At 45.1% G+C, this 14,091-nt stretch overlaps 1 long non-coding RNA gene across 1 annotated transcript in view; it reads right to left on the reverse strand.

Annotated features, from left to right (window-relative positions):
• Positions 1-5,173: 5,173 nt before the first annotated feature.
• Positions 5,174-14,091, reverse strand: part of LOC112659073 (uncharacterized) — a 30,185-nt gene continuing 21,267 nt past the window's right edge. Inside the window, exons 2-3 of the long non-coding RNA XR_003136152.2 lie at positions 10,651-10,884; positions 5,174-6,532 (exon numbers count right to left, since the gene is read on the reverse strand). This is a non-coding gene — a long non-coding RNA (uncharacterized LOC112659073). The remainder of the gene's footprint in view (positions 6,533-10,650; positions 10,885-14,091) is intronic.

Raw genomic sequence — 14,091 nt, forward strand, 5'->3', positions numbered from 1 at the left:
AAATAAGCCAGACACAGACAAAAACCTGCATGTTCTCACCTACACATGGAATCTAAAAAGGATGGTCCTACAGAAGCAGACAGGAAGATAGTAGCTGTCGTGTGTTGGGTTTTGATTGTTGGCTTCCAACTGAAACATCTCCTGTTGGTGCTTAGTGGTCTTGCTTTTTATGCGCCTATAAATAATAGCCACATTCCGAGAATTTTGACTGGGGTCTCTATTCTTTTTTTTTTGTTTTTCCTCTGTTATAACATTTTTTTTAAAAAAAAACTAGAACAACCTACCCGGATAAATATGGTCTCTGTATTCTGATGACTATTTGGGCCAGAAATAAAGGGCAGTTACAGAAATTTTAAATGGGATTTAAAAATGACATTAGGAAGGAACGATCTACTTTATAAGCTTGGAATAAATCCAGCCTTTCAGAGTACGTCAAGGTTAAAAATCTCCTCCCCATCCCAAGCCCCGAGAGTGAGCCGGGGAGATGTCTGAACTGAACACTGTGTCACACCCCTCGTTTCAGGGAGCCCATGCCCAACCTGTCCCTCGGCGGCCAGCGCATCTCACTTGGCCCAACACCTTCTCGGGCCTTCCTAGAGGACGCGGATGGCAGATGTCACCTATACCACAACATCAAGTCGTACCCTTAAATATGCACAATTTCTCTGGGTCAATTATACCTCCGTAAAGCTCGGGGAAAAAAGAAAAGAGAAAGAACACGTGACATTATGCTGAGTGAAATAAGTCAATCGGAGAAGGACAAACATTATATGGTCTCATTCATTTGGGGAATATAAATAATAGTGAAAGGGAATAGAAGGGAAGGGAGAAGAAATGGGTAGGAAATATCAGAAAGGGAGACAGAACATGAGAGACTCCTAACTCTGGGAAACGAACTAGGGGTGGTGGAAGGGGAGGAGGGTGGGGGTGGGGGTGACTGGGTGACAGGCACTGAGGGGGGCACTTGACGGGATGAGCACTGGGGGTTATTCTATATGTTGGCAAATTGAACACCAATAAAAAATAAATTTATTATTAAAAAAAAAGAACACTTGACAAAGTCATTGGTCCCACTAGCGCTCTAGTGGCAAGGGCCCCGCTCAGAGGACGAGGAGATGTTATTGATTTGGATTCCGAGGTGTTGGTACAAGTCAAGGTTTCAGTGTACCATCTCAGGGTCTCAGGAAAGGTTCATAAACCTATTGAGGGGCGCCTGGGGGGCGCAGTAGGTTCAGGGTCTGCCTTGGGCTCAGGTCATGATCTCAGGGTCCTGGGATCGAGTCCCACGTCAGGCTCCCTTCTCAGCCGTGTGTGTGGGGGTGGGATCTGCTTCTCCCTCTGCTCCTCCCCTCACTCTTGCTCCATTTCTCACTCTGATCTCTCTCTCAAATAAATAAAATCTTAAAAAAAAATAAAACAGAAAAGAAACCTAGTGAGATGTTAATATGTGGACACGGTCATTGAATTTCGTTGAAAGTGCTGAATGGCTTTTGGTGAAATGTAAGCAGAACAGAGGGAGATACGTGAAGACGATCAGGGTCCCAACAGACCCCGTTGCCACACCTTCGGGAGGCATTTCTTTTTTTAATAATAAATTTATTTTTTATTGGTGTTCAATTTGCCAACATACAGAATAACACCCAGTGCTCATTCCGTCACTTGACAGGAGGCATTTTTTAAGTCGCTGACAAGTGAAGCATCAAAAGGAGTACTCCGTCAGAGAAGTGTCGTGTGATTTGGAATTAAAATAATACAAAAGTGCCACATCTCTGAGTCTCTTTCCCGCCGGTCCTGGCGGCAGCAGGGTCAAGAGCCCTGCCCTGGGGCCACAGTCCCCCTACCCAGCCTCGGACCAGGAGAGGAGCCCCCTGGGCACTCCGCTTACCCCATCACTACCACGGTTATTCCCTGAACCCTCTGCCCCCGAAGGTGTTGGGAGCACAAGAAGCCCCCTCACCCTTGTCCCCACACCCACATGCAGCAGCGGGACATGCCAGGGTTTTTCTAAATGAGGCAGAACTAATGCAAACCACAGCCTCCCAACTGGGAAGACAGTTTCACGAGGTGACGGGACACTGTTCCAAGGGCCATTGACGAGCCATATGAGTCACCTCTTCTATGTCGGGTGTCAGAGCACGAAAGCCAGAGATTAAACCAGGGAATTCCTAGGGCTTCTCATGTTTCTAAATCTTATGAAATGTAACGAGAAATGGCTTCCCAGAGATGACACTTGACTTAATGAATATCCATCCTCACTTTTGGTTACTTTCGTAGGAGGACAGGTTTATGACTACCTGTCTTCGCTTCCAGCAGGGACAGTAAAAAGCAAGCTCATCTCCTTCGGGGGGAGGGAGGGTTGGATGTTCTCCTAAATGGGGTTCTCTGTCCAGCTCCGGAAATTCAGGCCACACCACCCTGGAGCTTCCTCACTCGGGAAGCAGGGCTGTTAACCCCAATCTCCAACTCACAGGGCTGCTGTGTAGACCAAGCGAGGCATGGGGTTTGGCAGGTGTGGCAAATGTCAGACCTTCGCGGTTGATAGCTCAGGGCTTCAGGGAAGCACAAACAGAAACACTCATGGGTCCTCCTGCCATGCTTGTCACGGTTTGGGTATTAAGAATGTCGAAGAGGAGAGGCGGCTACAGTATACTCAGTAAGTAACTAAAACACTTGCTTCTGACTAACTTTTCCTATTTCTAGGGTTTTATTATTTTTGACTGTACAGCATATTGTTTTTATATAGTAGTTGACTATTCTTTCAAAGTACGTTGAATGAGGGACTCCCCAGTGGCCCAGTGGTTGAGCATCTGCCTTTGACTCAGATCATGACCCTGGGGTCCTGGGATTGAGTCCCGCATCAGGTTCCCCACAGGGAGCCTACTTCTCCTTCTGCCTGTGTCTCTGCCTCTCTCTCTCTGTGTCTCTCATGAATAAATAAATAAAACCTTTTTTAAAAAGTACACTGAATTAAAAATGTGTATCTAAAAAAAAATGTGTCTCTATAGCCCTTCCTAAAATACTAATATATGATGTTAAAGGAAGAATGATATCATTTTGTTGTAAAATGGCAAGTCTAAGAAAAAAATATTAGTGATAAGTTTCAGATAGCAAATGGAGAAAAGAGAATTCTGCATTTAAAAAAAAATGGTACTGTCATCTCTGCATATCCCCAAATATAAAATGAAGACATGGCTTACCACAGGTTGAGAAGCATCAAGTCATTCTGCACCGTTTTTGCTGGGATAAAAACTATATATGCACAGATGAATGTGTACACATTTACTATTCTACTTATTTGCACGGGACACAAAGACACAGAATATTATACAACTCTGGGAGGAGAAGAATATGTCTATCAGATTTTTAGTAATGCAGAATTGTAGTGTTGGAGTTCAATTATATCACCAAAAAAATCTAGATATTTTTCTTGTCACAAAAACAAACGACATGTTCCTTCGTATTTACTCAAAAAGAGTTAAAAATGTATGCGTGCACCAAAACCTGTACACGGCTGTTTACAGCAGCTTCATTTACAATTGCCAGAACTTGGAGGCAACCAAGATGTCCTTCAACAGGTGGATGGGTGAGTAAACTGTGGCCCATCGAAACAATGGAATAAAAAAAAAAAGAATAAAAAAAAAAAGAAACAATGGAATATTACTCAGCACTCAAAAGAAATGAGCTCTCAAGAAGGAGACATGGCGGAAACTTAAATGCACATTACCAAGTGAAAGAGGCCAATCTGCAAAGGCTGCACCCTATGCAATTCCATCTCTATGATATTCTGGAAAAGGCACAGCTATAACAGTGATCACCATTGCAAATGGGGGTGGGGAGAGATGTGCAGGTGGGGCACAGGGGAATCTTAGGGCAATGAAAATTCTCCGTGGGATTTTATGATAGATACAGGTCATCATACAGATATTCAAAGCCATTAGTCCAAACCTAGAGGAGGTACACCAGGGGCGAACCCCGGGTGATGGTTGGCATTCATCCTCGGCAACGAGCATTCCACGCTAGTGAGGGACGTCGATAGTGTGGAGGCTGTACACATGTGGAGTGGTGTATAACTTTTCAATTTTATTGTAAACTTATAATTACCCTTAAAAAATAAAGATATTAAAAACTATAAATAGGGGCATCTGGGTGGCTCAGTCAGTTAAGCCAACCCTGGATTTCAGTTTAGGTCATGAATTCAGGGTCATGAGATCGAGCCCCATGTCGGGCTTCTGTGCTCTGCAGGGAGTCTGCTTGAGGTTCTCTCTTTCTCTGCCCCTCCCTCTGCTTGCGTGAACATGTGAGCTCTCTCTCTCAAAAAATAACTAACTAAATAAATAAATCTTAATATATATATATAAATAAAAATAAATAAAAAATAAATTTAAATAATAAATAAATAAATGATTTATCTTTATAGATAAAATATAAATATATATAAATATATAAATATAAATAAAAGCAAAAGATAAATTATAAATATCAATGTAGTAGTCATGCTAAATTCTTATGGACAGATAATGCGGCAGAGTGTATCTTATAAGAGGGAAATCGCTAACCTACAGATCTGCTAATCATCTCTGAGGTGGGGCTACCCAGTTGGGGCATGAAAATTCAAAAAAAGTAGTGTTAATGATCTGGAATAGGCTTCACGTGGAAAATCGTCTGACGCTAACCCTGTGAGAAAATACACTGCACAAATTATGCACTTGCTCTTCAGTGTAGACCAAGTCAGGTACCAATAACGGGTGCTTTCTAAAAGCAAAGTGTCAATTAAACAGCCCTGCCTGGCACTGAGAGGAGGACACTCGTAAAGAGAGAAGAGCCTTTCCGTGTGTCCTTGAGCCATTGACTGAGGTGTCTTTGTCTCTATTCCTGCTTTCAAAAAGTCAGAAATAAAACATGTTTCTAAAATTACTTAAGGACCCCTGGTAGAAAGGTGAGGGATTCCACTGGCATCTTTATGGGCCAGTGCAGCAGAGGCATAAAGGCTGTGGAGAAAAAGCACTTTGCCTAGCAAGAAGTGGTTTCAAACCCAACCGCAAATTAAATGCAAATTTAAAATTAAATTTAATCTTATTATGTCAGGCCCTCCAAAAAGCCATTTCCTTGGGTATTTGAACTTGGAGGTCATGCTCATTTTGAGAGTATATAAATTTTTAAAAAGCTACGGTTATTTATAAATTATTGGTTATATACTTTAAAACGTTGCAACTTGAGCTCCACGGGTTAAGTGATGGAACATAAAACCTTCAGAGGAACATGAGTTAGTTACAGTCCAAGGGTCGTAAGGTCAAGTTGTAGGGTTGATTCCATTTTTACTTCAAAGATGAGGAAACGAGATCATGGAGTTGACCCTTAGCTGGGGTGAAATCTTTAAAATTTACATATCTTTCGGTGGACCACTGTCACAGAATCAGAGATAAAGCCATCAGTATATGGGTTAGTTGATTTAATTTTCAAGTTCTTGTTGCATGCTCTTTACTTTGAAAGGAATAATACGATTTAAAGTGGCTTTTATTTTTAAAAATGTGAAATAATTTCCCTATTGTTGAGGGCATCATGCCCTCGAATTTAATAAATGTGACCCCTTAAGTTTTTCTGCTTTTTTAAAATATGGTTAGTTTTTAAACATAGCTCTCCATTCCTAACACTACTCCCATCAAGATGTGGGGTGTCTGTCCCCCCCCCCCCTTGAATCTGTGCTCTGCATCAACCTGACCCATTGACTACGGTAGAAAGGAAACTGCCAGGTTCTAGATCCAGATCCCAAGAAACGGTCATCCCTACTTCTTCTCTTCAGGGAGAAAGTCCAAGACCCAAGGAGAGATCCACAGAAAAGTGACCACAGCCCTCAGCCCTCCACCGCAGCCAAGCTCCCAGCCAACACCCCACAACACCTTGCCAGCCATGCTGGGGCGCCATCTTAGGAGTGCGTCCTCACAGATCACCCCAGACCACATCCTGGGCTTGCACAAATCACAGATCCAGGAACGAGACAAATCATTGCTCTTGTTGGATGCCATGCAACGTCCGGAGGATGTGCTATGCAGCTCCCGACACGAGAAGAGATGGGAGTACCGGAAGCAGGCTGTTGCCATGACGAATCTTGACCTAAGGGGCACCGGCTCTGGGACAGCAGCGTGTAGAAGTTCTAAGGGACTTGAGAAGAGTTTTAGTAAAGTCTTAAAGAGCCTAGAAAACAGGAATAGCCTGGAGGAGAGTGTCAGTGGGAGTCTAAGCTCTCGAGGCACCGTCTCTGAAGCATCAAGAAACAGGAGAAAGGAGTCATGAAAGTTGAAGAGAGGCGCTCTGGTGAAGCAGACAGGCTGGTGAGCCTTCTGGTGCCGAAATCATGTGAAACCTGGAAAGCGCTATGTCAGTCAGCTCGGCCGCCGTAAAAGAGCATCACAGACATTTCTCTCTCAGGGTTCTGGAGGCTGGAATTCCAAGATTACGTGCTGGGGGGGTTGGTTCCTGATGACAACTCCCTTCCGGTCTTGCAGACGTTGTGTCCTTATGAGGCCCTTCTTCTCTGTGAGTGGAAAGAAAGGGAAGATACTTCTTTGGTGTCTTTTCGTCTGCTTATTGGGTCAGGGTCACACCCTGATAACTTCATTTAATCCTAACTAACTCCTGAAGGGCCCCATCTCCACATGGGGAGTTAGGGCTTCAGCATATAGATTTGACGGGGACACAAGTCATTCTATAACATGCACCTAGTGAGCTAAATGACCTAGCTAAGGTGAATCCCAGTCAAAATATTAAAACATCCAATGGCATTTGTTTGTTGCCTGGGATAATATGCAAGATGAAATAAATACACAGAAGCATAAACTCTTAACTATAAAGGATGCAGAATTGGCCGAGTTGACAGATAAAAGATTTTCTCCTTGGGATGCCTGGGAGGCTCAGCGGTTGAGCATCTGCCTTCAGCTCAGGTGTGATCCCAAGGTCCTGGGATCGAATCCCACATCGGGCTCCTCACAGGAAGCCTGCTTCTCCCTCTGCCTGTGTCTCTGCCTCTCTCTGTGTGTCTCTCAGGAATAAATAAATCCTAAAAAAAAAAAAAATGTTTTTTTCTCCTTCCCTGCCTCTCCAGATAACAAAAGATTGCACGGCACCTGGTCTTTATAACTTCTAGCAAGATATGATCCTATAATAATAGGCCCAGGGTTTTAGCCAGTGGGAATGGATTGACCTTGAGACTGGCAACGCAGCTGGATTCCAAGACCAGTATTCCGATCTAATGGTTGATATCATTTGTGGGTATTTATTTCCCCCTCCTAGAAGGTTTTTTGTTTTGTTTTGTTTTGTTTTTTAATTATGACAGGTCATCTTTTCTTGATAAGTGTTTTTGGTATCTTTTATAAGAATGATTCTGGAACTCCCCTGGCCCAAAGTTTTATCACACCCATCAGTCTAACTTGGGTCTGGTGGTGGATCAGTAAGCCTTTACTGATGTGACGAACAGGCCATCATCCATCCACACTAGTGAGTTTGAGAGTCTCCAGAATGTGCAACTTGACTCCAGGATGATTTTTTACATAGGCAGGGAGATGACCGGGTAGTTCATCCACCTACAATGGTAACAAGAGCAACCACCACCACCCCAGAACTAACGCGTGCTGGTTCTCGTGGTGGATCGGGCACTGACCCGAGCACGTCGCAAGCACTCACTGATTTCATTCCCAGAACAACCTATTAGTTAAATATTGTTTTATCATCCTCATTTTGCAGAAAAGTAAAAATCCCTCTTTACTCAACATGTTGGCTTTTACTCAACATGTCGGCTGAGTTGCACCCAAACTGAGGCATGGAGTTTCAATAATTTGACTGAGTTTACAAGACTGTTAACAGGAGGTTGAGCCAAGATTCCAAACCAGATACTCTCAAGGCCAAGACTATTCAATTGAAGAATACAAGATGCATGGGGAGGCCGAAAATTCATTCCACCTACTACCATGAGTTTACACTCCCAGTAAAACTGGTCTCAGCTCTTAGAAGCTCAAAAACCAGAGGCATTTAAGTCCTCAGTAGCCATATTATTTTAATATGGCTTCATCAGCAGCTATCACATTTCATTATAAATCCTTGGTTCCGTGTGTTTCTGTATCTTTGAAGCATTAGGCATGTCTAGGTTGGGGTCCTGAGCATGTAATAGGTATAATATTTTAATCAATTCAAAGTGAAACATAAATGAGTTAGGGTAATAAGCCCTAATAGGTTAGCCTGGGCTTCAGGTGAGGCAACCCCAGAGCCGAAGGTGGGCACTGCTTTCTCAGCACTTTCCTCCACACCAACTTCATCATCCTTCAAGGGGTCTGGCCATACCACTCCCTGCTCAAGGCTTGGCACACACCTAAGCCAGGCTAATTTTTTTTTAAGATTTTATTTATTTATTCATGAGACACAGAGAGAGAGAGAGGCAGAGACACACACAGGCAGAGGGAGAAACAGGCCCCTGCAGGGAGGTGCCCAACCGCTGAGCTCCCCCAGGCATCCCTGGGCTAACTCTTTTTTTAAAAAGTTTAGGTTGGGGATGCATTTGTAATAAAACTCAAGACTGATGAGGACAAAGAAATGTTTTTAGGAAAACAAAAAAATAAAAAAACAAAACCTCCAAGGCTCTAGACTAGCGACCGCCTATCAGATGCTGTCTCACTCCTCCACCCACCACGCAGACCTACTCTGAGCAGAGCCAGCAAACCAGCCCCAATGGCTGGAGCAGCGCACGGGGTGGAAGAGCCAGACTCAGGAGCAAAAGGCCCCTGGGAGCTGGGGAGCAGCAAGGAGCATTGGAGAGGCAGACCCAGAGGCAGCCCGCGCCCGCCAGCCAGGCCGAGCAGGTGCAAGGATGGCATGAAGGGGTGAAGCCTGTCCTGTAGATGCAACCCACCCCGAGGAGAGGACTCTGCACGTGCTGTGGGTGCCCTGGTGCACTTTGTTAGGAACATTCTACTGAAGCATTTGCTCCCTGCTCTGCAGAGACCCTCATAAGGAGGCCCGAGCTCGGGCCACGGGGAGCACCGCCTGTGTCTCATGGTCGCGCTGCGTTGTCATTCCTTCTTTAAAAGTTTATCCTCTCCCTTTGTCCCTCTGTTCTCAAAATACACACAGGGTGACTTTCAGAAGTTGCTAGAAGGAGTGGCTTGGGTCTGTTCCCTTTTGTCTGCCTCCCTCATGGCCTGCTACCTGGGTGTCTCCGTCTTGCTCCAAGCCCCATGCCAGTCCGTCTGGGATCTTGAAAGTGTCCCCTTCCGCTCCCCCAGAGCGTTGAAAAGCAGGGGCCTTGACAGGCTCCTGTGGGACCACATTCGGGGGTGGGTTGAGAATTCCTGAAGAGCTAATGAGACCCGCAGCGCCGGGCTGGGGGCCAGCAGGGCAGGCCCCGCACGAGGGGAACGCGTTTTCCGAAGGGCTGCAGGCCAAGGCCAAGTGCGTCCCATGGTGAAGCGTGGAGACCTCAAAGACTCGTTTTCTCGCTGGCCTAGATTTCGGATTTCTCTATTAAGACCAGGGTGCCATGCCCTGGCAGGCAGCTAACCCTTTTTCTTTTTTTAAGAAATAAAAATGGATATAGAGAAAGAGGGGAATCCAAAAATAGGATTTGTCTTCTAATCAGAAAGAAATCCCACCAGCCTAGCAGAGTCCAGATATATACAGTTTGCTTAAAATGTTTAAAAGGGGGAAAAAAAAAAAAGAAAGAGAGAAGGAAGAAAAAGATTCTTTTATTTTGGATTTGCTTCACTCTTTCTGAAGACCCCTTCCTGAAGCCTTAAAAAAAGATAGGATTTTGTGTGTCTGAGTTCTTTTAAAAATCACCCCACATTATTTGAGAGAAAAATCAGCTGGAGGCTTTTTCTGCCAAAAAAAAAAAAAAAAGTGTTTAATTTCATACTCTGGGCAGCAGCACCAGCAATTATGAAAGTGGCCACCACCAGGTAAAGGGAAATTTATAAAGTTGTTTTGTAAAGATTCAGAATACAGGCTGCATTTGCTGGACTGTCCCCTGGCCAAAGATGTGCCTTTCGGCGTCTAACAGACTTTCCTGGAGTGTTTCTCTAACTCAAAATACGGTTTCATGGAACCTTGATGGCAAGATTCCCACATGTGTGTCTCCCGGGTTGTGTTCCCCTCTCACAACAGTGTGGAGTGGCGACTCGGTGTGCGTGCATGGAAAATACGCGATGCTGAAATGGGTCCTGCCAACATCCCTCGTCACAACAAGAGCTAGTGCTCGGATGGCACTCGCCATGTGCCCGACACCGTCACCGCATTTGACGCCTCTTACCGGGTTCATGCTTTGCATGGAACCAACAGCACCATTGGCCTCGCCACATGCAGAGGAGGGACCCAAGGCATCCGACATTTGGGGGTCTCGCTCCGGATCTCAGAAGTGACCGTCGGCAGGGGCAGGATTGCCCCTCGGGGATCGGCCGCACGGAGCCTACCCCAGAACGCCTGCCCACCCGGCTCCCTCCTTCACGACAGCGAAGGGCTTTCCTCTGGCTTACTGCCAGGCCCTGGGCCTGTCTCCGCTCTAGACTCTAGAATGAGGCCTAACCACTCTTTCAGAAAGAAAGCCTGAACCTCAGACGGCTGCGACCACATGGTGTCCGCGTCCTGTGTGCTTTGTCCTGCTCCACACACCTTCAAATTCATCAGGTCGCTCACATCGACAATCGGTTCCGCACACAAATGTCCCTACTACAGCCGCGGAGTCGGGGCGGTGTGAGTGTCGGAGGGGTGGAGGTGGTGTGGCCCGGGCAGGGGCAGGTGGCTCCTGGCGTGGACGGAAGTCTCCGTTCTGACCTGGGTGGTGAAGTGACCCGGGGACATGTGTGAAAATGCACTGATCTGTGTGCTTCTCGGCAGCGTCCGCCTCTGTAAACAGAAGACAGTGGGGACAAAATGTTTAAAAGAAGCCGGTGTTGTTACAGCATTTCCCTGCTTCAAAGTCTTAAACAATTTCCCACCAGCATGAGATAAAAAATCCTTTTCAAGCTTCTACGGCCTGCCCCGGCGTGGTGTCCTCCCTTGGGGTCATCTCTCTCTCTCTCTCTCTCTCTCTCTCTCTCATTCTCTCTCTCTCTCTCTTTGGCCCAAACCCATGAGGCAGGGGGTCCCCCCTATTCTAGAGCCCTCCCAAGTCTGCCCCTCCTCCCTCCCAGTCATGCTCCCATCTCCAGCCAGAACATCATCTGTCTGCTTGGTCTACACCAACTCTTTATTTTGACATCAGGTTCAACAGGAAAAATTAGATCACTTAAAAAATCTCCTCTGGTGGTAGTAGGTACCTCTCTGTGTGAGCATTTTCATGGTTACAATTTTGTATTGTTTCACCGCTATCATTGTTCCTTTGTCTTATTTTTAAGTAGACTTCATTATTCAGAGCAGTCTTGGGCTCGCAGCAAAATGGAACAGAAAAGTAGAGATTCCCCTGAGAACCCCCAGCCCCACACGTGTGTGGCCCACTGTCAGCTGCAGGCACCATACACTGGGTTTTATAAATCGTCCTAATGGACGAATGTGTGCTTCCCTTCTGGCTAGAAAACCCCATAAGGGCAGGAGCTAGACCAATTTTTGTTCAGATTGACTTCCATCCCCTTCCTGATGATGCACACTGACTTCATACGTGTTTGTTTTAATAAGTGGGTTGGTGAGCTCCTTTTGGATTCCAGATCCAAGGCTCAACCTAGCTCACAGTGCGGGCCTGCAAATCGGACTCAAACGCTTGTGACTGGTTATGCAAAAGGAAGTTTTATTTTCTTTTTAGGCAGGAGGACCTATGTAGAGTGATTGTTTTTTTAAAGGCTTCCATTCCTGCAAAAGGTGGTGGGGCCAGAGGAGGAGACATCAGGAACTTGGAAGTTTGTACATTTATAAATGAGTGAAAGTTCACTTGAAATTGTACTTTGCTACTTCTGAAAGGTTACACAGCTTCTTTGGAATTGGAAGGTATAATTGTAAGTGTAATAATTATCTTCCTGTTCTGCTTGTAGTGAACATCTGAGGGATGGTCCACACTGGAGTCAGTGTCCTGGCAACTGTGACTCGATATAAGGGTGGGGGGAAAATAAAGAATAAAAAAAAGGAAGGAAGGAAGGAAGGAAGGAAGGAAGGAACAAAGGAAGGAAAAAAGGAAGGAAAAAAGAAAGAAGGCAGGAAGGCAAGAAGGAAGGGAGGAAGGAACAGAAGGACGGACAGGAGCAGGGAAGGAAGGGAAATCTCCATCACCATATAGAATTGGACCAGGAAGATGGTCCATCGCTGCTCCTTCCAGGCTCACCCTGGTCACCAGGAGCATCTACTTGCCCACATAGTTGTATAGAACCTTCCCTAGTCTTATTGAAGCCAGATTCCCTGATATTTTCTGTTTTATTCCATCTGATTCAGTTCCATTATATTCTACAATATTTTAATCTATTATATTCTATGCAATTCTACTTTCAAATGCCGTGTTGCCACCCACTAAATTAACTTAATTAAAAGGCAGGGTGACATGCCTTTTGAACAAGTCTCCAAGATGCTGGAATGGGTGTTTTCGAAGTAGACCCAACTGAGCTAAAACAGGAACTCTGGTCAAATCGTCCCACGGCCTCCGTGAAATCAGCTGCCTCGTTTTAATTGGGCTGCATTTCCGCTCTTCGGTGCCATGTTTTGTCAATATGCCTGTTCTTCCCCAGAGCTGTGAGCTACAGTGATTGTAAAGGCCCAGCATAAATCTCCTAAATAAATACAGAGGAAATCTTTTCCAAAGTTTTCCTGAAGTTTGGTGTCAATCGGGGATGCAGAGCAGAAGCACATGGTCGCAGACACCTGTTCCATGAGGAGAGGCCCCTTTGCAGTCAAGAGCCGCTCAGAAGCTTTAACCTAAATTATGCACCATTTAAAAGTCCTGAAATGAATTAAACACCACACGAATCAATTGCCAAGTGAAAACCACACATCCATCTGTTCAGTTCTGTGACTCAGACACGTACGTAAACCTCCAGTCAACTCAGTACCATTGAGGGCCAAGAATGTCCGGATGACTCGATCAATTAGTAAAAGTGATAATGCATATGGATAAGTCTAGACATGTTTATTTACTATTTTCCTGGGGATAGCTACGGAAATCAACTGACTGTCTAACTTTACAATCCGTTGTTACGGCAACGCCTGTAAATGCCAGTTTAACTACCGGCTAGAGAAGCGGTGGAAATCTGTTTAACTAGCACTGGGTGTTAACAAGGCAAGGGCAAGAGTCTCCTGTTTGCTGATTTCCGGAGATGGCAGCCTATTTACGGCTCAAGAAATGTCCACCGAGGAGTGATTGAAGGCACGACTCAAGTTTATTCAGAATTTTTTTGCTAGAAGTTGAAAGAGATGAATCCAAATTTCTTACAACTCTAAGAACCCATAGCAACCGTGAGAAAAGCTCCCCCTCTATGCTCATCTTTCTGGATCATTTCTAGCAGGATCCACAGGTTTTTTTCAGCTTTAATAATTTCCCTTCTGTCGACTTTATAGGGTCTCGGCCCTGCCCACAGAATCCTGCTCTTGCTGGAATCTTGTCTACCAACCTGAACAATGTTTTTTTTTTTTTTTTTCATTATTTTTCATTTTATTGTTCATTGTCCTGGGGCTGAGCACTCTCTCTACATCAGCTGTTCTCATCTCAATAGAGACTGATGATTGTCCTCTAATATTCCTTCTCTTGATGTTCCAACTCCTGGATTTTATGTTGACAAATGCCCATAATAGACCCTCTAAAGTGAAGCTAAATGTGAAGGAAAGTGCCATGTGGCAGCTTCTAGGGGGTTCCTCAAAATGAGTCTTTTTATATTATCCCATATCCTGCTAATTGGAACATAGATGTGATGACCAGTACCCCCGCCCCTTTTTGGACCATGAGGATGAGTTTCCACCCTAAGGATGGCAGAGTGTGGCTCTCTCAGGTCTTCAGAGAACTGAGTTCTCCTACTATGTTTGGGTCCCCTACCTCCAAGTCTCTATGTGAGACAACACTTCCAGCATACCTGAATTTTCAGGCTAGAAGAGAGAGGTTGCATGGCTGCTTAAAATGCCAGGCTATGTGCAACTGTGCAA

This window comes from Canis lupus, chromosome 2 (assembly GCF_003254725.2).
Source record: "Canis lupus dingo isolate Sandy chromosome 2, ASM325472v2, whole genome shotgun sequence".
Lineage (NCBI taxonomy): Eukaryota > Metazoa > Chordata > Mammalia > Carnivora > Canidae > Canis > Canis lupus.